Source organism: Choristoneura fumiferana, chromosome 2 (assembly GCF_025370935.1).
Source record: "Choristoneura fumiferana chromosome 2, NRCan_CFum_1, whole genome shotgun sequence".
Classification (NCBI taxonomy): Eukaryota; Metazoa; Arthropoda; class Insecta; order Lepidoptera; family Tortricidae; genus Choristoneura; species Choristoneura fumiferana.
The window spans coordinates 3,101,307-3,127,414 of NC_133473.1; the positions used below are offsets into that span (position 1 = coordinate 3,101,307).

Here is a 26,108-nt window from a genome sequence, read left to right on the forward strand (position 1 = left end):
TTGTTCCGAGTCGACAACTTGTAGGTAGAAAATTCGGATTTAGCGAGTATTTTCAATAAAAAAATGGAATTAATTACTGAGTATATATAATGGCGTTGCGAAGTAAACATGTCAAAGTCATCACATCAAAGTGGCGTGAGTGTCACGTCATCACGTGTCACAGGTTTGCATTTCGTTCTCCATTGTGACCTTTTAAGGGCCCACACACGGTACGATTCGTCGATTTTCATCAGATCGATCGTACAGACGGATCGTACCTTATATGGGGCCCTTTAGGTCTAATTTCTTTGATTATGAGACAGACATACGTAGTCGGTCCCAAAGTTCTGTCACTGGCACATTATTTTTAAATTTAAACATGATTTTAAGAAAATTTGATTGAATTCCATTTTTGAATGTTTGTCAATTATTTTAAAACAATAAACAGTCATTCGCTGCAATTTCTCACGATGGAGTGGACGTTGAAAGAAAACCGAATAGCTGTTTTAGCATTGCACCGCTGTGGGCACTCGCCAAGTACCATTTTCAAGTTGCTCAAAAATGTAAATATAACGCTTAGGTTTGTGTACCGTACGATTGACAGGTACAATGAAGTCTCCAGTGTTGAGGACAAGAAAAGAATTGGCCGGCCTCGCTCCGTACAAACACCAGCAGTGATCAAAGCGATCAAGGCACGCATAGCAAGAAATCCTGTCCGAAAACAGAAGTTGATGGCTTTGCAGATGGGTGTCAGTAGAAAAACCGTCAAAAAGGTTTTAAACGAAGATCTTAGTCTGCGAGCATACAAAAAATAGAGTGGGCACTTACTTAATGCCCGTCTAAAAACAATAAGGTTTAAAAGATCCCGGAAGTTGTTAAAGCGGTACGCGAAAAATCGACACCGTGATATCCTCTTTACAGACGAAAAGATTTTCGATATTGAAGAGAAGTACAATAAACATAATGATAGAGTGTACGCTAGGAGCTCTGAAGGGTATTCTCTGATCTTATTACGGGCCAACTGAGGTTCATTTTTGCGAAAAAGGGGTCAAAATCAGTGCGAAAGTGTACCAAGAGACGGTTTTGGATAAGCATGTCAAAGATCTGCCCAACACGCTATTTTCAGGTCATAATTTTGTGTTCCAGCAGGATTCTGCGCCAGCACACAAAGCCAAGACCACTCAAGCCTGGTTTGGCCGTCAAAAAATCGACTTTATAAGACACGAAGATTGGCCTTCCTCCAGTCCGAACCTTAATCCTCTGGACTTTAAAATTTGGCAGGTCTTAGAGGGGAAGGTCTGTGCTAAACCCCATAAAAATTTGGAGAGCCTGAAGTCATCTTTAAGAAAAGCAGTTGCTGAAATAGACATGAAAGTGGTGCGTGCTGCGATAGACGACTGGCTGCGCCGATTAAGGGCCTGTATTAAAAACAAAGGAAGTCATTTTGAATAATTTTAAGTACTTAAATTTATTTTTTATTAAATGTACTTTAAATTGGTATATAATTTATTAAAAACTGATTGGTACTTTTGTTTTTATCATTATTTTCATTTGTGACAGAACTTTGGGACTGACTACGTAGTTATTTGGGCAAATAATATTTAGGAGAAATATCTACTGGTGAAATACCGATACGTAGGTTAGCCGTTAAAGTGTTTGTGATAATAATTAAGGCTGGGAATATACGTCAGATTTTTCGATAAGTACGACAGTCTTTACTGGCAAAAAATTTTTTCAAACATATTATTATGAGTACATTTTACCCGAGCGAAGCCGGGTTTTCATCTAGTTTTTTTAAATAACCGTCTCTAATCCAGCACTTTATTTCCACTCTCTATAGTTAACTATCACGTTTTAAAGTGTGTACTATAGCGACAATAGTTCTTCCGGCTTAATTGATGACGGCAATAATTACCATACGAATATAAAATAAAATTTTGCGGTCGGCCATTCATTAATGTGAAAGTTTTGCCCGCTGTTTTTTTTAAGGCGTTAACGATCAAAAAGGCAATTAAAAGGCCTACATTTACATACAAGATTGTAATGTTAGTACTTATCCGCTTATCTATCATATTTATGTAAATAGCGCGAAATTGCACCACGTGCAGTTTCTGTACACATTCAACTTTTTTTTTAATTTAGGCGCGGATTATACTGGAATTACATTTGGAGCCGCTATCTGACATAGTGACACTTTGTGGTGACACTTTGCTGTTGCAGTGTCAGTTTTCATTATTGTTTTGCAAAAAACATTGACTATAGCTCGCAAGCTATCACTAATTCAGTTTACTACTTTACCACAGATAAAAAATAAGTGCTCAAGATACGAATACAGATCAAACTTATGAAATAAGCATTGGTGTGGCAGGACTGGAGTCAGCTCTGACGTCATTAAAAAAAACTTTATTATTTTTTAAAGTATTGCATTATATAAAAAAGTGCATTAAATAAAGTATTTCAATTTTTTAGTAAAGCTTTGAAAACTTTGAAGTTTTTCGACATGGAAATAATTCTTATGACATGCTAGCTAGTTATGTTATTCTGATTTCGATTTCTTCGTACGATTTCAATTATATGAAAGAAACTAGTTATGCAGGAACGTTTATAAAAGAAGTAGGTAATAACCTTATTAAATAAGCACGTAATCTGCTTCATTGGGTAAATTTCCTGAAAGGGTGTAGTTTGGGTTTCTATGACCACCAATGTTTTGGATCGCATACGAAACTGTTACATTTCATGGGTGTGAAACAGCTAAGCTGTACCTATAAAAGATTAACGTTAGTCACTGAAAAAAAAAAATTCGAAACTTCAACGGTAAAGGGAATAAAATGGATTTATATAAAACTAAAAAGTACGTTTCACAACTCTCTCCATTAATACGAATATAATAAGACTTGAAAATTGGCATGAGATTAGGTATTTATAACAAACAAACTATTTCTAATGTGTAATGCAGTAAATCCTTGAATGCAGAAGCCGTGGTGGCCTAGTGGTTTGACCTATCGCCTCTCAAGCAGAGGGTCGTGGGTTCGAACCCCGGCTCGCACCTCTGAGTTTTTCGAAATTCATGTGCGGAATTACATTTGAAATTTACCACGAGCTTTGCGGTGAAGGAAAACATCGTGAGGAAACCTGCACAAACCTGCGAAGCGATTCAATGGTGCGTGCGAAGTTCCCAATCCGCACTGGGCCCGCGTGGGAACTATGGCCCAAGCCCTCTTGTTCTGAGAGGAGGCCTGTGCCCAGCAGTGGGACGTATATAGGCTGGGATGATGAATGCAGTAAATCCTAAACTCAATTTGATTAAAAAAAAACTAGCTTTGCTCGTTTTTTACATCACCTAAACTCATTAAAAATGCGGCTTGCGCTTGTAAACAACTGTTCTTGCATTATAGTAGTGTCTAAAGCGTGTCCCACACTAAGCAGTACGATAAGATATCTGTATCTAAACGCATATCTGTCAATATCGCTCCCTATACAATTTAATGAGCTAACACACACAGCGCAGATAACTTATATTTTATCGTGAAGTATCTGTGGGCACCGACATATATCGAAAGATGGCAAAGATATTATCTGAGTATATAAATTGATCTGTGTATAATATCTGCCGATATAAATATGGTATAGTAATTTATCTGCAGATATATACAGGTTGATGTGAGAGCCCCGCTGCACGCGAGTCAATCTAGAAGAGAAAAACACGAAAACATCCTGTATAAATAATCCACACCAAAAGAAAAGCCTACTCAGTTTGAAGGATTTAGACTGAATGTATCGTCTCGTATATTATCGTATCTGCGTAGTGTGTGACACGCTTAAAAACCTAGTGGGGATAGTAGGGTTTACCTCGCAAAGTTTGCCCACGGCCGTAGCCTCTTAGGTCCGTACTCGAAAGCCGCTCCACAGGTCTCAGCGAATCCCATGGATGGTTTCTTTGCATCCACGCACACTTCTTGTGATGTCCTTACCTGCAATTAATAAAGTGTATATACACATTAATATGGACCAATAGAAGTTTCCAGATCTATATTTCCAGCTTATATATGCTGCAGGAGGATATCCTCCTGAGTCCTCGCGTTCTTTATAAAGGACCAATTAACATGAAGAATAACTGCCGAATGTACTTTATAAAGTACAAATTGTTAATTGAATAAAGAATTCTAAGAATTTTGAAATAATATCCAAAATAACAAAGCAGGTCAACCACATGAAACTACCGTGAGACTCACTCATATTAAATATATTGACCCATAACCGAAACCCGAAGACCGCACCGGACCGGAGACGAAGGGCTACGGATTAGCCCGAAACATGTCGAGCTAAACTCGATTTAAGACGTGAGTTATCCGGGTCAATATATTTAATATCAGGTCAACCACGTCTAGGTCTTAAGCGCTAAGTTTGTTAAAAAATGACAGCACTCGGAAGGATAAAGAAATACAGCAAATGGCATTCATGGCCAGCATATATCCTCCTGAGTCCTCACGTTCTTTCTAAAGGACCAATTAACATGAAGAATAACGGCCGAATGTACTTTATAAAGTACAAATTGTTAATTGAATAAAGAACTCTAAGAATTTTGAAATAATATCCAAAATAACAAAGCAGGTCAACCACGTCAAGGTCTTAAGCGCTAAGTTTGTTAAAAAATGTCAGGACTCGGAAGGATAAAGAAATACAGCAAATGGCCATTCATGGCCAGCATATATCCTCCTGAGTCCTCACGTTCTTTCTAAAGGACCAATTAACATGAAGAATAACGGCCGAATGTACTTTATAAAGTACAAATTGTTAATTGAATAAAGAACTCTAAGAGTTTTGAAATAATATCCAAAATAACAAAGCAGGTCAACCACGTCTAGGTCTTAAACGCTAAGTTTGTTAAAAAATGTCAGGACTCGGGAGGATAAAGAAATACGGCAAATGGCCATTCAAAGAGGAAACGCTGCGTTTTGGGCATAATGCCACAAGAACCATCACTAGATTTAAGCTCGTAATTTAAATGTGAGTTCCTAGTCCTAAGCAGTTTTAATTTTAGTTTAATCTCATTTTTTTTATTTATTTATTTTATACGAAAGGAAGGAAAACGAGCAAGTGGGTCTCCTGATGGTAAGAGAATACCACCGCCCATAAACATCTGCAACACCAGGTGCATTGCAGATGCGTTGCCAACCTAGAGGCCTAAGATGGAATACCTCAAGTGCCAGTAATTTCACCGGCTGTCTTACTCTCCACGCCGAAACACAACAGTGCAAGCACTGCTGCTTCACGGCAGGATTAGCGAGCAAGATGGTGGTAGCAATCCGGGCGGACCTTGCACAAGGTCCTACCACCTGCAAAACTCATCTCTGGAAGTGGGCCAAATTCGACTACTAAGATTTTACTCAAGTAAATCAACACTGCAAGGTCACTTAATAATACTTCTTTTAATCACACTTTTTTTTATTTAGACAGTGGAAGTATTCTAGGTTTAGTTTTAGTTTTGTACTAGGGACCCCCATACATCCCTGCATTATTATTGTTCTTTTCATGTGATTTTTTTCTTCAATTTTATACTGTAGCTTTTAAGTATTTTATTTGTAATTGTTTTATTTTGAAAAAATGATTTTCTTCCAAGTTTCTTACGGCGCATTCTTCTTGGCAATGATGGTCTTTCCGAAAGCGCTGGTAGTTAAAAAAACACGTGTAAAAGTGCCAATTGCGGCCTATTTACTGAATAAATGATTTGAATTTGAACTTGAATTTACGTAACCAAGGGTCGCCCTGAAGGACGAGCTGCTGTAAACAGCATATTAGTGTGATAAAACAAGAGTCCATTGGAAGCTTTAACTAAAACTAAAGATAGTTATGGGATCTAATATTCAGGAGTAAAGGATGCCCTAATAAAGCGCCAGCAATAAAAGACAGGTTAACTCACCAATACATAAACAGTATGCGTGCAAATGAAGCCTACGATGATGGTGCCAAGAGCTCCTGCTGCCAGCCCTGCATTCTTGAAAGCAGCAGGCATGGCCAGTATACCAGACCCTAGAGAAGACTTCAGTAGGTGCACTGTGGAACCTATAGTCCTGATGGAACAGAAAAAATACACAAGGTAATTTTTTTTCAATAAATGAGTATTTATTTATAGCATTACAGTTGATATTAAAGCGCAGTAAATCACATATTCCACAATACCAAATAATCACAAATAATAACAAAAAAAAACAAGATTTTCATCCTTGCTTCCCTAAAGCGACGGAAGACCACATCCTTCGGTCCAAAGTCGGAGAGCAGGAAAATCTGCTGGATATGCTAAATTGGTAAGCCGTGATCGTCTGATGGTTTGACCTATGGCTTTTCAAGCAGATGATCGAGGGTTGAAATCAGGGCTTGCACCACTGAGTTTTTCAAAATGCGAAATTACATTCAAATTTTACCACGAGATTTACAGTACGGAAAACATCGTAAGGCCTGCACAAACCTGCGAAGCAATTCAATGGTCTTTGTCAAGTTCCCAATCCGCACTGCGCGTGAAAACTACGGCCACAGCCCTCTAATTCTAAGAAGGGTCTGTACACAGTAGTGGGATGCTTATAGGCTGAGATCATGACCTAAATTTGTCCGGAATATGTCAGCAGACTGAATTTCACCCCTTTCATAGACAGTTATCGAAATAACAAAACGACAGTCGATCGGTCGAGTTATCGATTTTACTAAAAAACCTGGAGAATTCCTAATAATGAGATCTAGATCTTCGTTCTATGTGCAAATTTTTAAGTCTCTAGATTCTTTGGTTAAGAATATGGGAATATAAAGCAGCTTTTATAATTTCACTCTTCCCGCAAACTCGCTATCTGCATACCAGATTTCATGCAAATTCATTAATCGCTTTTAGCGCTTATGAGTAAAAATACACACAGTCACATGTTACAAGCACGTACGCACACACGCGCGCGCAGACATACCACGCACACACAATAACAATGAACACATTGAATATGAACTTTCCTGCAACTGTGTCTTGTGGTAAATACATTTTTACTATCCCAACATAAATAGTAGCCTTTGTTTATCTCAAATAATTATTTTGTTTGAAACCGCAGTTAATTTTGAATCTAAAACACATTTCCGGAGCATTATACCAAGTTTTGTTGGTTTTTGTCGTCGTTTAGTTGCGTTTGTGTTGTATATTTCATTTTACAAGCAGATAACTAAAATGAGCTTCATTTCCAAAGCAAGACCGGCTATTTTGCAAAGCCAGCTATTGCATAGTCTCAGAAGAAAAAAGTTTGTGTTTTTCTATTTTATTATATTCTACGTCCACAACGCTGCTTAAAAAACGGTGACAGTACGGAATCTCAGTGACGTATCGTATGCACATCGTTTTTATTGCATGCTCTCCACACCTTTTGCGTATTTTAAGCAGCGGTGTGGAGAGCATGCGATAAAAACAGTGCGCATACGATGCGTCACTGCGATTCCGTACCGTCAGCATTTTTTAAGCAGCGGTGTGGCCGCTCCTTTATTTAGATATGCACAATACGCTGGCTGGAAGGTTTCTGCTGTACTGTTGACCGAGAAAAAAATGAGTTTAATCAAAGTGTGAAACAGAATTTTATTCTTTCACCCAACAAGATTTTTTTTAAGTTCAATTGAGATAGATACCGATGGAGGAGGTCCTCTAGTGGCGAATACGAACCGGAAGATAGATAGATATAATCTTTATTCTTCAAAACAATCCGACAAGATGAAGGCATTGGCAACTTGGCAGGCCTCTCGCTAGGTGGACTGACGCCACGAAAGTTGGAAGTAACCAATGGATGTCAGTGGCGAGTTATGACTGCTCAAAAGTAGGCGTGGCTGATAATAATGAAAAAATACTTACGAATTAGGGTGTGATACATTTCTGTGTTCAAACGGATTGTAGGCCTTTTCGTTGATGACTTCTTTTGAGCCCAAACTCAATGTGGATTGAAAACCGGGATTTCCTGCTAAGTCCGCTCTGAAATCATATAAAGTCTCCTTGATTCTATGCGTCAATGCATTACCACATTAGGATAATGAAATGTACATGAAGTACATGCCAATGCCAGAAATTCTTGAAGGTAAAATATCGAATTTCGATAAAAAATGCCTGATAAATGGGGTAAAGCTAAAAGCTTCGCTCGGCCTTCAGATCGAGTTTCGACTCGAAAACACGAGTTTTCCCAGAGATCAAACCAAGCGCAATCGATTGTTCGTCCTCGAAAATCGTTAGAGCCGTTTCCGAGATTCCCGAAATAAATAAATATAGAAAAATTGTTCGTTTAAACATATTATAAGCTTCACAAATTATACATCACATAGTAAGGCTAGACGTTCCATATTTAGTAACGTGTTTTATGGATATGGAGGATGTATACATTTAAAATACATATCGGTTGCAATACATACAGTTGTATACCGATAATTATAAAATAAATGCATCAAAATATTTATAGTTATTTGACATACCTAAGTTAAAAAACGTATAAGCTTGAAATGCGTACCTAGTGGTGAAAATATATTATATAATAGTTACAATGCATAAAATGGTTCTAGTCATATTCCATAAAATTAATATTTTGATAATGTATACGTTCAAAATACATAAAATTGTAAAAGTAAATAGTTAAATGAAATATCAATCAAAATCTATACATTACGTTTTCTATAATGTTTGAAATACATAATTGTCACTGAAATTTCACAAAGAAAAATGCATAGAATACAATTCATTCATATTTTTTGGACATAGTTGAACCTTGAACCTAACACGCTCCTCCTCGCTACGCTCGTCGTCGCACATCATACTCAAACTCAAAACAGAATGCAAGGTACTTACTAAATAATCTAAACAAAAATTCAGCGCCAGAGGCCTTATTGTCCAACGTGCGGACGCTTGCTATCGGATTCACTGTTTCTTTCTGTCGAATGGCATAAAATGGTGAATTTTTAGACAATACGGCCTCCGGTCAGTCGGTATCTTATAGGTTAGGTTAGATTTTTGTCCTTAAGTACGCTGAATAGAAGCTCCGCTAAGCGGAGCTCCTTCGACATTGTCTTATAGTCCTTAACCCTAGAGTGCTCGCGCTGTGAGCATTTTGCCGCCCGCGGCACAATATTCGTATTAATTTGTACACAATGCATTTGACAACGTCAAGCGTCTTAGTAGCTGCCTCCCCGTACCTCAGCTTCTTGTTTTAGAAATGAGAGTAAATTCATTGCGCGAGTGACGACAGGAGACAAAGTTTGTCGCAGGTGTGTCGCGTTTGGCGGCAAATTGCTCACTCTCACGTCAGTAAAGTTTGTGGATCTGGTTTTTTATTATACTTGAAATTTACTAGTTTTCATTGCGTATTAACATTGACTTTTAGTTTGTTTTGATTAAATAGTCAGATAATATACAAAGAAAATACTGACCAGTCATTGTTGTGACGAACATTTCTGAAAAAAATCCCCTGGCGATGACTAGATCACACATCATTAAAAGATCTAACTTAAAATATACCATCAGGTAGGGTAAAGTAGGTGCATGCGCAGTATGTCCGTCCAAGAAAAATAGAAGACGAAAAAAGGGTGCAATAGATGTGCAAAGTTATTGTGCAACGGACATTGCATGTACATTGTATCATAATTTTTTTACTGAAATACAGTTTATAGATGATGAAAACGTGAAATTTAGCTATCAAGTTTAATTTTTGTTTATTTTATATAAAAAATTGTAAAGAGGTTGCAAAAAAACAAGAAATTTTACCCATGATTTCCCAAAGCTGTGTTTTCTACATTTTAAGTCTAAAACTTTTATAAATGCTTCTTATTGTGATAGTTTATGTTTTAGTCTATCCTTATAATATAAATATAAATTCATATAACTCCTATTTTCTAAAAAAAAAACCGTATTAAGTATGGGCGGCAGAATGCTCCCCACGCGATCACTCGCGTTTCACAGAAAGGCGCAATTACTCTAGGGTTCATTTTTCATACTAAAATTTAACATGCAAATGGGCCATTTTTTTATTTTGTTGTGGATATTTTTTTTTCTCAGATTTCAATGCAATTTGGTGAATTGGTAAAGTTGCTTATTCTGACTATGGTAAGCCCAATTTCACACTATGTCCTACAAATTTTTCCATTGAGTTACACAAAATGTATAGAAATTTCGTAACTAATTAGAAAATTTAGCATAAAATTAGGAACTCAAAATGAGAAAAAAAACAACAACAAAATTAAAAATGACCCAAATACGACGTAAATAGACTGGAGATGACGTTGAACATGAACATTTTTATCGCATGTATTTTGTCCGTTATGAAAAATGCTATAAGAATATTAATTGTTATTTCTTTAAACTATTATAATGGGTATTCTGATTGTATTCTGAACATACACATAGTGAACTTAGTGATTTTCACTGGATATATTTCGACCATTATGAAAAACATGCATGCTTTAATTATTATTTATTTTAACCATTATATTTTTGATATAATACATTTTGAACATATACATTGTAAGATTTTAGATTTCGATTTTTATATACGATTTTAGACGACCAGATGGCCTAGTGGTTAGAGAACCTGACTACGAAGCTTGAGGTCCCGGTTCGATTCCCGTGTCGGGGCAGATATTTGTATAAAGAATACGAATGTTTGTTCTCGGGTCTTGGGTGTTTACTATGTATTTAAGTATGTATCTATCTATATAATTATATTTATCCGTTGCTTAGTACCCATAACACAAGCTTTGCTAAGCTTACTTTGGGACTAGGTAAATTGGTGTGAATTGTCCCGTGATATTTATTTATTTATTTATTTAAAAAAAATAATGATATTAAAATCAAAAAAATATTAATCAAACTTGATGTTTTGTCGTTTTTCTTTACTAATGTCTAATCATCATCATCATCATCATGTCAGCCGAAAGACGTCCACTGCTGGACATAGGCCTCCCAAGGCTCTCCACTCAGACCGGTCTTGTGCTTTTCGCATCCACCGCGATCCCGCGATCTTAACCAGGTCGTCGCTCCATCTTGTTCTCTCCATCTTGTGTCTTGTTCTTGTAATGTCTAATATTGTATATATAATGGTACGGAACCCTTCATGCGCGAGTCCCAGTCGCACTTAGCCGGTTTTTTATACTTACGTTGAATTGAAATTATCCAATATAATGCTAGATTTATTTTCATCTTTCCCCATTTTGTCGTGTTAATCTGTAACAAAACAATGTAAATTTAAAATAAAGCAAAGCACAAGCATTTTATAATAATTATATAGTATAAGTATAATATGTATGGCAGATATTGGAGTTGTGAAATATTCCACTGAAATTAGGTAAAAAACTATAGTTGGTTATTATTAAGGGATAGTAACTGGTATTCCCTTCTTTCGCAAGCAGAAATTTCATTTCGCAGAAAATGTTTCCTACCTATAATAAAGGTCTTTAAAAACTAAACCTAAATTATAATGAATTCAAACATTTAAAATTAAAATTTAAAAAATATTCATTCTACGAAAGATAAAGTTGATGAATATCAATGAAAAAAGTTTGTTATAAAAACACTGAATATAAGAGAAGAGAAAATAGATACGATATTGTTTCAATGTAATAATAGTGAGAGGTGGAGATAAGAGTACGTATGTAAAAACAGTTAAAGGAATAGTCAGAGGTTCTCAAACTTATTTTGTGTAACGCCCACTTTGAAAATCAGCAGCGCCCCCTTTTTTATTCGACTTATAAACCTCAATAACTTTAAGTCTCGCTAATGAAGAAGGTGAAGATTTTTTCTGGGCCCTTTACTGCCCAGAGAGCATAGGCTTCAAGTGCCCACAAGGGGGCGTTACCGCCCACTTTGGGAAATACTGGAATAGATGGATAAAAAAAACAATAAATTCAATCACAAATTTTAAATGTCTTTAAAATTTATTTTTCTTTAAGAAATAAAAAATGTGTGGCTGTAACAAAATGATAAGTTAAAAAAAAAGTTTTCAGTATAGTGTCATTTTTCTTTTTAAGGGTACTGCATATTTTTGGGATAGATACTTTAAACTGCGCAAGAGTCGTTTTTCATTTTCAAAATTTTATCACAATTGTCTTTAAGGGGCTACCCGAGGGTTTTATCAATTTTTGACAAGTTTTGAATCGTATCTCCTACTTTTGCACTACAGATAGAATTATAAGTCAAACGGCTATCGGTTCTCCAATATTTTATCTCCATTTTTGTCTACCGGATTTTGAAAACAATTTTTTTTATTCGACTGGATGGCAAAACGAGCAAGTAGGTCTCCTGATGGTAAGAGATCACCATCGTCCATAAATATCTGCAACACCAGGGGTATTGCAGATGCGTTGCCAACCTAGAGGTCTAAGATGGGATACCTCAAGTGTCAGTAATTTCGCCAGCGGTCTTACTCTCTACGCCGAAAAACAACAGTGCAAGCACTGCTGCTTCACGGCAGGATTAGCAAGCAAGATGGTGGTTGTAATCCGGGCGGACCTTGCACAAGGTCATACCACCTTAATTTACATACCATACATACTTAATTTTGTATGATTTTTTTCTAAAAAACACTTATTTCGTATATTTGGGTTCGTCTTTGACGTCTATAAAAACATGTCTAGGGTTTTCATTTAAAACTAATTAACACAAAAGTTATGGTCAGAAAACCAGTTTTTTGGCCTAAAATTGTTCAACTTTGATGCCAAATATCTCGAAGACAATGAACTTTGAAGTAAATATGGGATACATAAAAATAAAGCCGTTGTTGTTTATAATAATATAATAAGCTAGAAAAAACATTAGAAAACTAAGGAATTAAGATCGAAGCATCTTCTCTGAGAGTTCTGAGACAGACCGACGGAACGGACAGATTCAATAACAGAGTCCCATTATCAAGCAAGCTAGTTGGCGATAGTCCCTCGACATTTGTGACACGTTTGTGATTGGTAAATAGTTATTTATGCAACTGTATCGTAATAGGGGTCCTTAAAACACGAGTGTGGTTTTATGAAACGAGGCGTAGCGTAGCGGTCACATGAGTGTTTTAAGGCCTAATTACGTACAGTTGCATACAATATTTTATCTACATCCATATATTAAATCCTCTATCATGTGTTCGAGAACCATTGAGAATGACCGGCATTAACGAGAACAAGGTAGGTATGTCTGCCCCACGAGCTGCGCCCGCTGCGCGCGCGACGACCTGCTGCAGCTCGTGCGCGCGCCGCGCAAGCCCCGGTGCTGTAATGATGTATGAAATCTCATAACGATACAGATATCTGTATCGTAATAACCATTACGATACAGCCGTGTTCATAATATAATCCAATGTCGCATAATGGAGGATTTACTATTATGGGTGTAGATAAAAAACTAAATGAGCCAATCACAAGCAAGACTGGAACGTCAAACGAACCTAACGATACTAACGCCATCTAGCGGTATTTCGCCTGTCAAAACAATCTTCACCAGCTACCCAAGCATTTTTTTTACTTCATTTCAACTAAAAATAGTAATGAACACCACCACAAGGTCCAATTTTAATGACCATGTTTACGATTATCATTCTATTTATGCGGAAGAGAACTGACATTGCTTATATGAATAATAATATGTAATGTTAAAACAAACGAGCGCAAATTTTCCGCAAGATATACATTACAGTAGAATCGTATTTAAGTTAATATTTATGTACAATGTTGTTGTTTAACTTCCTTGCAATCGAAGTGAATAATAAAGCGCGTTAAATTAATTAATAACACCCATTTAACTCTCGACTTGATTATCAACCCTTGCCTGCGGCTCGGCTGGAAATAAACGGCTCAGGTTAAATGACTTATTTTATGCAGATGTAAAATCCATACGTAAACTAAAACAATTTCTTTGTACACCCGCGACCTCTTCGCTTCTTGTTTGAGCGTTTCTTTGGTCGCGGGTGAGTAAAGACATTCTTTTAGTTCATTGATATGGACCTCCGCAAAGTAACACCTGATTAAATAAATTATTTAAAATCCATGCGTTTTTCTTGACAAGCCTTAGTGACCTATTTAAAAATTATATTCATAAACAAAAATGAAAGAGAGAGGGAGATGCCCTGGTGTTGCAGGTGTCTATGGGCTGTGGTGATCTCTTACCATCAGGAGACCCACTTGCTCGTATGCCATTCGACGATCGGTTAATCTAGTGGTTAGAGAACCTACAAAGTTAAAGGTCTCGGCGTTCGATCCCCGGTCAGGACAGACATTAAGATAAGTATAAAAATACAAATATTTTGCTGGAGTCTTAGATGATTAATAAAATTTATTTATTTAATTATGTTTATCTGTTGCAAAGTACGCATTACATAAGATTTTCCTAATTGGGGCAAGGTTGATTGGTGTGAATTGGCCCGTCGTTATATTTATTCATTTATGTGTATTCGGGCGTTTTCAAAAAAGTGTACCCTTTCATTATTGGAATTTTGGAAAAAATATTGTTTTCCTAGTCAGAATCAAGTGCACAATCGATTCCGTTCGTTTAAAAAAATGTCCCATTTTTTAATACAACATTTTATGAGTTAGTTTTGTCACGCCTATACTGAGTGTATGAAAAAACCTCACAAAACTATCATTTTCTTGGGGACATTTTTTAAGCTATCGGAATCGATTGTGCTCTTGATTCTGAGTAGGAAAAACCCTATGTTTTCCAAAAATTTTAAAAAAAGGGTCACTTTTTTTGAAAACGCCCATTCTCGTCTCAATACAAATTGAAAATAAAAAACCGTAAAAACAATTGTATTTTTTCCATTGTTAGAATATTTAGTTGCCTCCTCCACTTTGTCTCTACTCTACTGTTTTACCAAGAATCGTGTAATATTCACATAAACTTATATACTTATTTTTGATTGTCACTATGTTACGAGTATTGCTGAATTTCGATCAGTATTCTGTGTTATTGGACAATAATAATATTGCTTTTTGCTTCATTGTGCTGCTCCGATTTGAGCGACTTACACAATACAATATTATAGCTGTTATCAGAAATTTTGTCTAATCTTCTATATCCAGGAACTTTGCCTTCTTCGTGTTAAAAGTGGCCTATTTTCTTCTGAAAAAGTGTAGATTTCTACCAATGAAAAGTAGTATTTTTATTTAATACGGGTCAAAAAAGAAGAGACACCACGAGCTTTATTTGACATATTTATACAACATTGCATGCAATACTTTTCTACGACTATCAAATAAAATACTTTCTTATACTATTTTATTATAAAGTAAGGCAAACGTAAATAAAAACAAACGAGTGGGAAATATGAAAATTACCCAATTTGTCTAAGATTTTTTTTTGTTTTTACTTGCCAGTGACGATGTTAAAAAATACGTATTTTGTTTACTTATGTTGGCAGCCACGACTTATATACGGAAAGTTTTTGTTACCTATGTATAAAAACCGTATTAATTAAGTACCGACCGTGTCCGAACAAAGGAAAGAAAAAAAAGTAAGTGATTGAAGTATTGTATTAGCAACATTACGATATAGTACTCTTATGGGGAATAGACAATTATAGACTTTTCCAGAATTTTGTTATGTGTATGTTCTTATGTTACTGTTCATGATTAAGTAAATATAATATATCAGTACCTATAGGAGCAGAAAATACATTTTTCGATTTAACTTTGTACTGTTGCTTATAGTAGGTACATGTTTATCAGAAGTCTTGTGCGAAATTATGCTTTATATTACTCGTACCTACGATTAAGACGAAATTTAAATTGTGCGGGTTTTCGGGGGTAACAATATTATTTGCTAGACGAAGCTAGATATATAGCTTGGTCTATCGTTTTCAAATTTTGTGAATGCGGTTAAAATCTGCACTTTTTGATATATATTGAACTTTGAAGGGAGGAGGAAGGGAGTTTGTCAACTTTATGTTGGTAAGGAGTTTTTTTGTATATTTTTATTGCACACTCATTATTAGGTAACCCGTGAAACGCATATCGTCAACTTGACATGGATGCTAGAAAAAAGAAAAAGAGCCGAGCGCTGGAACGAACAGGTACAGCACAGCTCGTGAGAACCTACACACCGTACAGCAATAGCCACGAATTGCCTTGCTACATATCTCTTTGTATTCTTCACGGTATAAAATAATTTGGAGTCGTAAATAAATTAAAGCTGATTTCCTGTCTCTAATTCAACTCCCTTCCTTCATCTTCTCAGTTTTATTATTTTGTAAATTGCATTTTTAAATTTTTTAAAATATTTCACACTTTCGGAACGCAGTGGTGCACTGAGGTGCTTGAGCTTGAGATCTGGAACGCGGGAAAGCGATCGTCAATTGTCAGTTTGTAAAACAAGTCTGGCGATAGACAGGGGAGCAACCATGATGTAAGCAACACAAATGTGCTTGATTTACATTCTTTTGACTTCACTGTAAAAAATTAGGACGTCGTAAATTTATTAAAGCTGATTTCCTGTTCTCAACTTTCCCTTCTTTAATCTTACAGTTTTATTATTTTTGTAAATTGCTTTTTCTCTTTCGAACCACAACTGAGGAATTGAGGTTAATGACCTGTCTTTAAAGGATCGTTGTTAACAATTTTGTACTTTACCTATAGTAGGGGAGCCCATGATGATAAAATTAAATGTGGATTTACTCGAGCGTCGTAGGGAACTCTCAGATTTTATAGATTGGTTGATAAGAAGAAAAAAGTTATATGATGTTTCTCTTCCTGTGGTGGAAGAAACACCAAACGAATTTAAAATAGAAAAAAAAATGTAACGCGTCTCATATTCAAAGGGGATGTTAAGAGAAACCTAAAAAGACTCCCATTCCAAATACTGACGATTCGGAAGTGACGCCAGCTCATAGCTAATTATTAAGAATATAAAAAACCTCCACAGTATTATATGAACATATACTGTAGCAGGATCCTTATATTTATCATTTGAGTAATTCCCAAAATCTTCTCTTGGGCTCCCCTACTACTAGATTTGGGTTCGTTGGCGGAAAATTCGGTATCGCTATACCGCGGAAAATATAAATTTTTCGGGGATAAAAATGATCTATACTACATTATTTGAACATTTTAAACATAACGGTACCATTTGGACACGTTTTTAAATGAAACAAGGAAACTATTCAAAATTGTGTTAATTTCTATGATAAAACATAATAAATACAGCTAATAAATGTACATGTACGTATTTTTAGTCCGTTTGTGTTCGAAACGCGAAACGTGTGTTACAATTTGACTGTTAATTCAAACCTTAAATTAAACGGAGTACTCGTATATGTGATTGACAAGACAAAAAGCTAGTTTTTTTTTTTTTTTTTTTTATTTGACTGGATGGCAAACGAGCAAATGGGTCTCCTGATGGTAAGAGATCACCACCGCCCATAAACATCTGCAACACCAGGGGTATTGCAGACGCGTTGTCAACCTAGAGGCCTAAGAGGGGATACCTCACGTGCCAGTAATTTCACCGGCTGTCTTACTCTCCACGCCGAAACACAACAGTGCAAGCACTGCTGCTTCACGGCAGGATTAGCGAGCAAGATGGTGGTAGCAATCCGGGCGGACCTTGCACAAGGTCCTACCACCTGCAACCTGCAAGTTTCAACTTGTGCAAGTCAACGCACGTAAAAAGAGCTCTGGGTGGCAGTGTAGAGGATACGTTTGCGCATCTGTCAACTAACAAGCCAATGGCGTGACGGCCGCGCGCGCGCTCCTCCTCCCGCGTCCCCTACTGCTTCGCCGCCAATTTGGTCCGTATTTCGCTCACTCAAATCGAAATTCGTATCGCACTGTCCCTTTCACTCTCGTGTTAAATGACATAAGCATCAGCGGGATGGCAACATACGAAGTTCGAGTTTTGCACTTCGTGGTAACCCTCCAGGTATATCGCCAGGAGCTCTTTTTACGTGCGTTGATTTGTATGCATGTTTTCTTTTTTATACAGTTAATAATTGTCTATAAATATTGAATCTATCAGTGAGAATGAGTAGCGGGTTGCAGTTTTAATGAGTTAAGAAGCCCTAATTGTTTTACTTTTTTGGTCTATGGTTGGCAAACAATATAATGTGAGCATAATAAGTACATATGAATTCCGTAGTCTAGTATATTTAGCTACGTAGGTGGATAGGTATTTGCTGTTAAGTCTGCCCATAAATGGGCTTCTTGTACTTGCTTTGCGATCTAAATAACTGGAAGTGACAATGTGTTACATTGCCGTACTAGGACTATCACTTTAGAAATCATACTCCGCTGCGCCGCAGTGTATTACAACTCGCTTGATGTACATCTTCGCACGCGCACAATATATTATACTTATTTATAGAAATTACTAGCTTTTGCCCGCGGCTTCGCCCGCGTGGAATTCGGTTAACTGTGCATTTTTCGGATTAGCCTATGTCACTTTGGAACTGTGGATTTTTCGGGATAAACGTAGCCATAGCTGTTTACAACTACCATCTATCGCTCACGTTGATCCGTCGCTCCGTTTCAACGTGAAAGACGGATAAACATCATCATCATCATCAGCCGGAAGACGTCCACTGCTGAACAAAGCCCTCCCCCTTAGACCGCCACAATGAATGACAACTCGCCACTTGCATCCACCGGTTTCCCGCAACTCACACATACAAACACACACTTTCGCATTTATAATATTAGTATGGATATATTTATTTATCTAAATGGCATTATAAGAATTAAACTGTATATAAAATGGATATAAAACATCGACAGAGTTATTTAGTGCCTCCACAATTTATTAATTAAAATGACTGCCAGGTATGTGGTATGCGGACATTTTAATAATACAATCATGGGAACCATTCTATAGGTACTTAAGAGCAGAATACCGGTCTACAACGTAAAGAAGGTAGTAAAAAATGTACAATTTAGAACGAAGCTTGTATCAAGATTACGAAATATCGAATATACATATTTTTACATATACTATATTGTAAGATAGTAACAATGGTTTCAACTTCAAGATTAATTACAAAAAGAAACACAACCGTGTGAGCTCACACGCATGTAGCGCTTTACCAACTGTAGCAATTTTTTTAGAAAGAGGCATATATTTAATTAAAGGTTTTTCGAAAAGTAACAGTAAATTCAATACTCTACCGATTGTTTTTTACTTCGCTAAACATCAGCTCTAAATAATTATAATATATAGGATATGACAAATTCAGGATTTAGCAAATACCGGATTCGCCTTTGACCATCGGAATATTAATAAAGAAGTAAAATATGATAGGTAACAACGTTCCGCTATTTTTGTTATAAACTAAAAATAATACTGTTATTAAACGTGTTTACTATTTTAAATAAACTGGCACCAAAAACAACTATAAAACTCGAGCACAACACTAATAATAACAACAATGTTATGCGCAATGATATTGCGGGGATATTGTGATTTTGGAGTTTCTATATTTGCTCACTAGGTGGCGCTAGGAGTAGCTACAATATACATACGAATTTATACTCGTATATTATGTACAAAAGCCGTGGTGGCCTAGTGGTTTGACCTATCGCCTCTCAAGCAGAGGGTCGTGGGTTCAAATCCCGGCTCGCACCTCTGAGTTTAACGAAATTCATGTGCGGATTTACATTTGAAATTTACCACGAGCTTTGCAGTGCAGGAAAACATCGTGAGCAAACCTGCACGAACCTGTGAAGCGATTCAATGGTGCGTGCGAAGTTCCCAATCCGCACTGGGCCCGCGTGGGAACCTATGGCCCAAGCCCTCTTCTTCTGAGAGGAGGCCTGTGCCCAGCAGTGGGACGTATATAGGCTGGGATGATGATGATGATGATATTATGTACAGTCACCAGCATCAATATCTGACACAAAGCGTGCATAAATATCAGATACGGCTCTATTTCTAGAGCGGGTTGGGTTAGGACGCGTCAGATATTGTTGCACGCTCCGCTGCTGTGGCGGGTATTAATGCAATATACTAATACTATTGCAATGTATATTTGCAGGTGGTAGGACCTTGTGCAAGGTCCGCCCGGATTGCTACCACCATCTTGCTCGCTAATCCTGCCGTGAAGCAGCAGTGCTTGCACTGTTGTGTTTCGGCGTGGAGAGTAAACAGCCGGTGAAATTACTGGCACGTGAGGTATCCCATCTTAGGCCTCTAGGTTGGCAACGCGTCTGCAATACCCCTGGTGTTGCAGATGTTTATGGGCGGTGGTGATCTCTTACCATCAGGAGACCCATTTGCTCGTTTGCCATCCAGTCAAATAAAAAAAAAAAGTACTATAACAATGTAACTACAAAGGGTCCTCATCCATTAGTTGTGTGGCGTCCTAACAATAAATATTAAATATTAAATTAAATATCACGGGACAATTCACACCAATTGACCTAGTCCCAAAGTAAGCTTAGCAAAGCTTGTGTTATGGGTACTAAGCAACAATGTGTGTAACAATTCGCCTGCCATGACATTCACGCTCGAAAAATGGCCACTCACAGTCCAAAGGGTAAAAAATGAGCTCAAGATCGCATTTTATCCGCATTTCTTGTGGTAAACAAGGTTGTTTTAAAATTCATTTCAATGATTTGTTCATTTATTTTTTACTGCTCCCTTTCTGCCCTTCATTTCTTCCGTGGATATCGTAAGAGGCGACGAAGCATATAGGTTAAGGTATACCATAGACCACATGCTAGCAACCTGTCACTATTGCATTTGTCAAACTTTAAAAAAATAAAATTGCTAAAAGTGGCTCCGAAGCGGTAACGTTTCGTGTGCTCTGCCTACCCTATTTGGGATACTGGCGTGATGTTTGTGTGTATCAATTTTTTACTGCTACATTTGTTATTTAGTAATTCTAGGTTTTGGCTCTTTTAATTTTTCATTTACTACGTGTCTACTATTATTTCTGTTCAAAGACAAAGCCAAAATATCTTAATTCAATTTGGGCTATAAACAAGCTATGAATGTCAAAAAAATCTACCACCGGTTCGAAAAAAAAGGTTAACTGAAATAAATCCTTTATGGGATATGTTCACCTTTGTACATCAATCTCTCTATGTAGACTAAACTGTATTTTTTTAACCCCCGACGCAAAAAGAGGGGTGTTATAAGTTTGACCGCTATGTGAGTCTGTCTGTGGCACCGTAGTTCTTAAACGGGTGGAGGGATTTGAATGCGGTTTTTTTAATATAAAAACTTGTTTTCTAGCGATGGTTCTTAGATATGTTTCATCATAATTGGTTTAGCCGTTTTTAAGATATTGCCCTTTCAAGTTTTCCAAGGTTTTATTGTTTATGTTATATGTGTTTTATGTACAGTAACGAGTTGCACAAACACAAAATACAAATAATGAAAAGTGCCGCTTCCAGTTGCACAGAGCTTTACATCGGGGTCCAGCGGCATGCTGTCCATGATAAACGAGCATGTCTTTTTTTGGTCAGATTTCAGAATGTCTCGTCAAAATGTTTAAAAACCAGTTTTCGGGTCGTAAATTAAATAAATTACGAGATAAACGTTGTTTGAGCGGCTGAGAACGCTACGACAGCCAAAACAATGTTTTAACGTGGTTTCTGCAAAGTTTATTCCTTATGTTTGGTTTAATATTAACGAACTTAGTTAATGAGCTTGAGCCTATTGCCACATATTTGTAACGTGTCTGTTGTTTTTATTTTTGTCTTTTTTATTATTATTATTTTCCTACCTTTTTGGACATTTGTAGTTCTAAATTTACGTTTTATTTGGCGTGTTTCTGTTAAGTATGTTCATTGTATTTTTTTTATGTGGCAATGTCTTTTTATTTTATTTATATATTTATTTTAATAACTGCCCTAGAGACTACCTGTAGTCTACCAGTAGTCTAAAAAAGTTAGGGACTAATGTAGTCTCTAGGACGCGTAACGGGTATGTACATACTTCAATACATATTAAACGTTCAAGATCCGAGAACAAACATTCGTATAAGTGAATTTAGACCTACGCAAATTGAAGCTTGAATTAATCAAAAGCCGGAGTTTAGACTTGCAAGAAAAATCGTGCAAGCTGCATTACATTGCGGCGCTGGATTGATCCCAGCGTATATACGTCCCACTGCTGGGCACAGGCCTCCTCTCAGAACAAGAGGGCTTGGGCCATAGTTCCCACGCGGGCCCAGTGCGGATTGGGAACTTCGCACGCACCATTGAACCGCTTCGCAGGCTTGTGCAGGTTTCCTCACGATGTTTTCCTTCACCGCAAACCTCGTGGTAAATTCCAAATGTGATTCCGCACATGAATTTCGAAAAACACAGAGGTGCGAGCCGGGGTTCGAACCCACGACCCTCTGCTTGAGAGGCGATAGGTCAAACCACTAGGCCACCACGGATAACCTGCTGGATTGACCATTACAAACTCGTTGGCTTTACGGCCTCGCAATGTAATGCAACTTGCACGATTTTTCTTGCAAGTCTAAACTAGACTAGAGACTAATCATTTTGCGTTAGCATAAATTTGATGCTCGTTATGAATAAGGGGGATAGTGACTAGAAAATAGGGGCGATTAGTTGTTCCATTCATAAATGTTAATGTGTACACTCATGTTTTAAATTGGTTCAATCGTTACAACAGTTACATTGATGTACCGTAATTTAAGGCCAGAAAACAGTGACCTTTACCACGATAGGTATTATTAGTTTCTAGACCTGATTTTAAATAAAGCAGCCAAGTGCGAGTCAGGCTCTTGCACCTAGAGTTCCGTACAAATTTATTGGTATTGAAGCAATCAATGTTTGCGAACTTTGGGCGGACCTTGTGCAAGGTCTCTGGATTTACCACCATCGTGCTCGCAAATATTTGCACGTGAAGGGTTGACTTTGTGTTTGGCGTGGAGAGTACACAGCTATGAAATTACTGGCACTTGTTTATTACATCTTAGGCAATCTGGTTGGCAAATGTCTGCAATACCCTGGTGTCAGTTGTCTATGGGCTGGCCCATCTTTACCATCGTTTGCCATCCAGTCGAATAAAAAAAAATGTACGCAGAGCGGGGTCGTATTAGACTGACATGGACAGGCAAATAATAAGATTTGCAGACTTTTTGACTGTGCCATTCTTATGGCACAAAGTAAAGTAGCTCATAAAGTAGCTCTTGCTAATTTTACACCAAATTTTAAGTTTTTAGGACAACTGAAAGTACGGTAGGTATAAGTTTTGATTCCCTGGCATTTTGTATGGAGACATCTTTATATAATGACTGTAATGTTTTGGCTGCGTTGACTTGAAATTTGATTTTGTCAATGCTCCAAGGGGTAGCCTGACCTAATTTGTCATCAATTTCAGTTAGACATACCACCACGCCATCTGAGAAAAATGGTCTTGACAGACGGACGAACGGTCAACACACGGGTAACATAGTTTTAGTGCTAGTTTTGCGAAATGTTCAACTTTAAAGTGCAAATTTTCATTAAAATCGAGCGTCCCCCCCTCTAAAATCTGAAAAAATTCAGGATGGTAGTAAGTATATCAAACTTTCAAGGAAAACTATAACGGCTAAGTTTGCTTGAGAATTATTAGTAGTTTTACTCTTAAATAGCAGCCTAAGGTATAAAATATACCTAAACTTGGAAGATTCCGTATAAAATACGAAATCCTTAGAAAAATATTACTTAATTTTTTCGTAATGGCTACGGAACCCTATTTTGGGCGTGTCCGACACGCTCTTGGCCGGTTTTTGTTATTTCAACTACCAGCGCTTTCGGAAAGACCATCATTGTCAAGAAAAATGCGCCGCGAGAAACTTGGCAGAAAGACATTTATAGGTAGTTAAAAACTACAGTATAAAATTAAAGAAAAAAATAATAATACAGGGATGTATGGGTCCCTTAGTTACAAAACTAAACACTAACTATATCTACGTTCAGTGGAAGTGTAGAATGCTTCCACCGTCATTAATGAAAAAAATATATATAATTCGATTCTGAAATATACATTAAGCTTTTTGATTCCGAAGGCAAGCTCACGCCTGCCCCCACAAAGTTAGCTCACACGCACTCATGTCATGTTTGAAAGCAGAGCGGTACCGAGGACATGGTATTGCTTCCGTTCCCATAAGCCCTATGGGATCGTCTTGGGAACTTCGACGTCGCGGGTCTGTGACGAGAAATTAACAGTTAGTCGGTGAGTATTGTACTGGGTGGGGTCTTTAAAAGGAGCAAATATTTAAAACGTAGATTCTCCGATCAACGATTATAGTCATAGTCATAGTCATATCTCTTTATTCCATTGACATAAATTATGCACTAGAACAAGTCTTACATATACATACGAGTACTTATTACAAAAACACCTACAGTTAACAAAGCGAAAAAATAAATTTAAATTACAAAATTGGCATAGAATTAAACGAAATATGTACCTAATCTTAATTTGATGTCAAATAATAATAATTAAAATTGTAAAATATAAAAATAATAACATTAATTTAATTGGCAGATATGTCCATTTCTATACAATATTTATTTCTGATTAAAAATTTATGTCAAAATAGTCTTTAATATTATACAGAGCCCCTTGAGTCAACTTCTTTTTAAGAAAGGTTTTAAATTTGACATCATTCATTGATTAGTACGTAGATTGTACTACTCGTCAAACTGAACTGAACTGAGTTCAGTGATTTTTAAAAATAATTAGCAATGTACTTAAAGCAAACTTCGATGTTTTTTGCGTTACAGGCGACATCAATTCTCATTTTTCTTTCAGGCTTTATCTAAGTTAGTAGTTTATACCTTCTGATGCAGAATGTAAGCTACATAATTGTATAAATAGTTCAAGTATTTTTTAATTGAGATACCGCCTTTTGCCTTAAGAGGGCGGAATTGGGATTTGGGATGGCGTATATTAAAAACACCGTATTATAATTTGTATATAAAAAGAGAATCTAAAGACTCCATTATTTTAAAAATTGATTAAACAAAGTTTAATACGTATTTGAGCTGTAGAATTTACAATTTAATATTTTTCCTATTATATTGTACATTTTTAACCATCATGATTTAAAGCAAAATGCAAATACTATGTCATATATTATGGAAACTATAATAAACGCAGTAAACGCTGTAATTTTGCAAATACAGTCTAATGCGTCCAGCTGATTACTTCACAACTGGTTAAACTTGACACAGAAACTAAGAGCTGCGATCTAAGGACGGTATGCACATAGTTTTAACAGAAAATAGAGACCTACTTGACGGACTACCAGTCGCAATATACTCGTATACACAGTACCTACAGTGCCAGTATTTTTTTAAAGAGACTCTTTTACTTCTTTTTCTGACACTGGGGACAATTTTGGGCAACTTTTTTATTTATAAGTTTTGTTTGTATGTAGTTTTAGTTACCTTCATTTTGATTTGTACTTTTTTATGTTTTTTAATAAATATCTCGCCCTTCTTTTTCTACATTTACTTCTTTTCTGAACGCATCCGTGATCGGGATTGTCTAAATAACGCTATGCTTTTTTATTGTATATAAAAGTAAATTATAAGAAATTAATTTGGATTTTAACTATTAGTTTTTTTATATAAATCATATTGAAGCTATTTGGTTTGATAACGAGTTCTGCTGCACCAGTGCTTATTTAAAAAAGTCTAACTTTTATATAACTTTTTGTACCCGCTGTATATTTTTCAAAATTTTCACAAAACCGTCCAGCCTTTGCATTTATAATATTAGTAGGATGTTATACTCTTAGGAGCGTTTATACCTGCTGAGCTGGCAACGTTGCATTTTTGTTAGTTTTTCTCGATTATTCCATAAAAATTGAATGAAAATTAAAAATGTTTTCTGATAGAACACTTCTTAATATATAAGTTAATGTATCTACTTCAATAATTATTCGTTATAGACTTTTAATTTCTTTAAAAACGAATTAATGTTTATGACCGGTTTTTAAAGAAAAAGTCTATAACGAATAATTATTGTAGTAGATACATCAACTTATATATTAAGAAGCATTCTATCAGACAACATTATTAATTTTCATTCAATTTTATGGAATAATCGAGAAAAACTAACAAAAATGCAACGTTGCCAGCTCAGCAGGTATAAACGCTCTTAAGTACTTGTAGTTCCATTAAGGAGCGAAGATTTACGACCAAATATTAAACTTCGCTTTTAG

At 36.4% G+C, this 26,108-nt stretch overlaps 1 pseudogene; it reads right to left on the minus strand.

Moving 5' to 3' along the window:
* Positions 1 to 26,108, minus strand: part of LOC141445657 (proton-coupled amino acid transporter-like protein pathetic) — an 83,529-nt pseudogene that overhangs the window by 14,554 nt on the left and 42,867 nt on the right.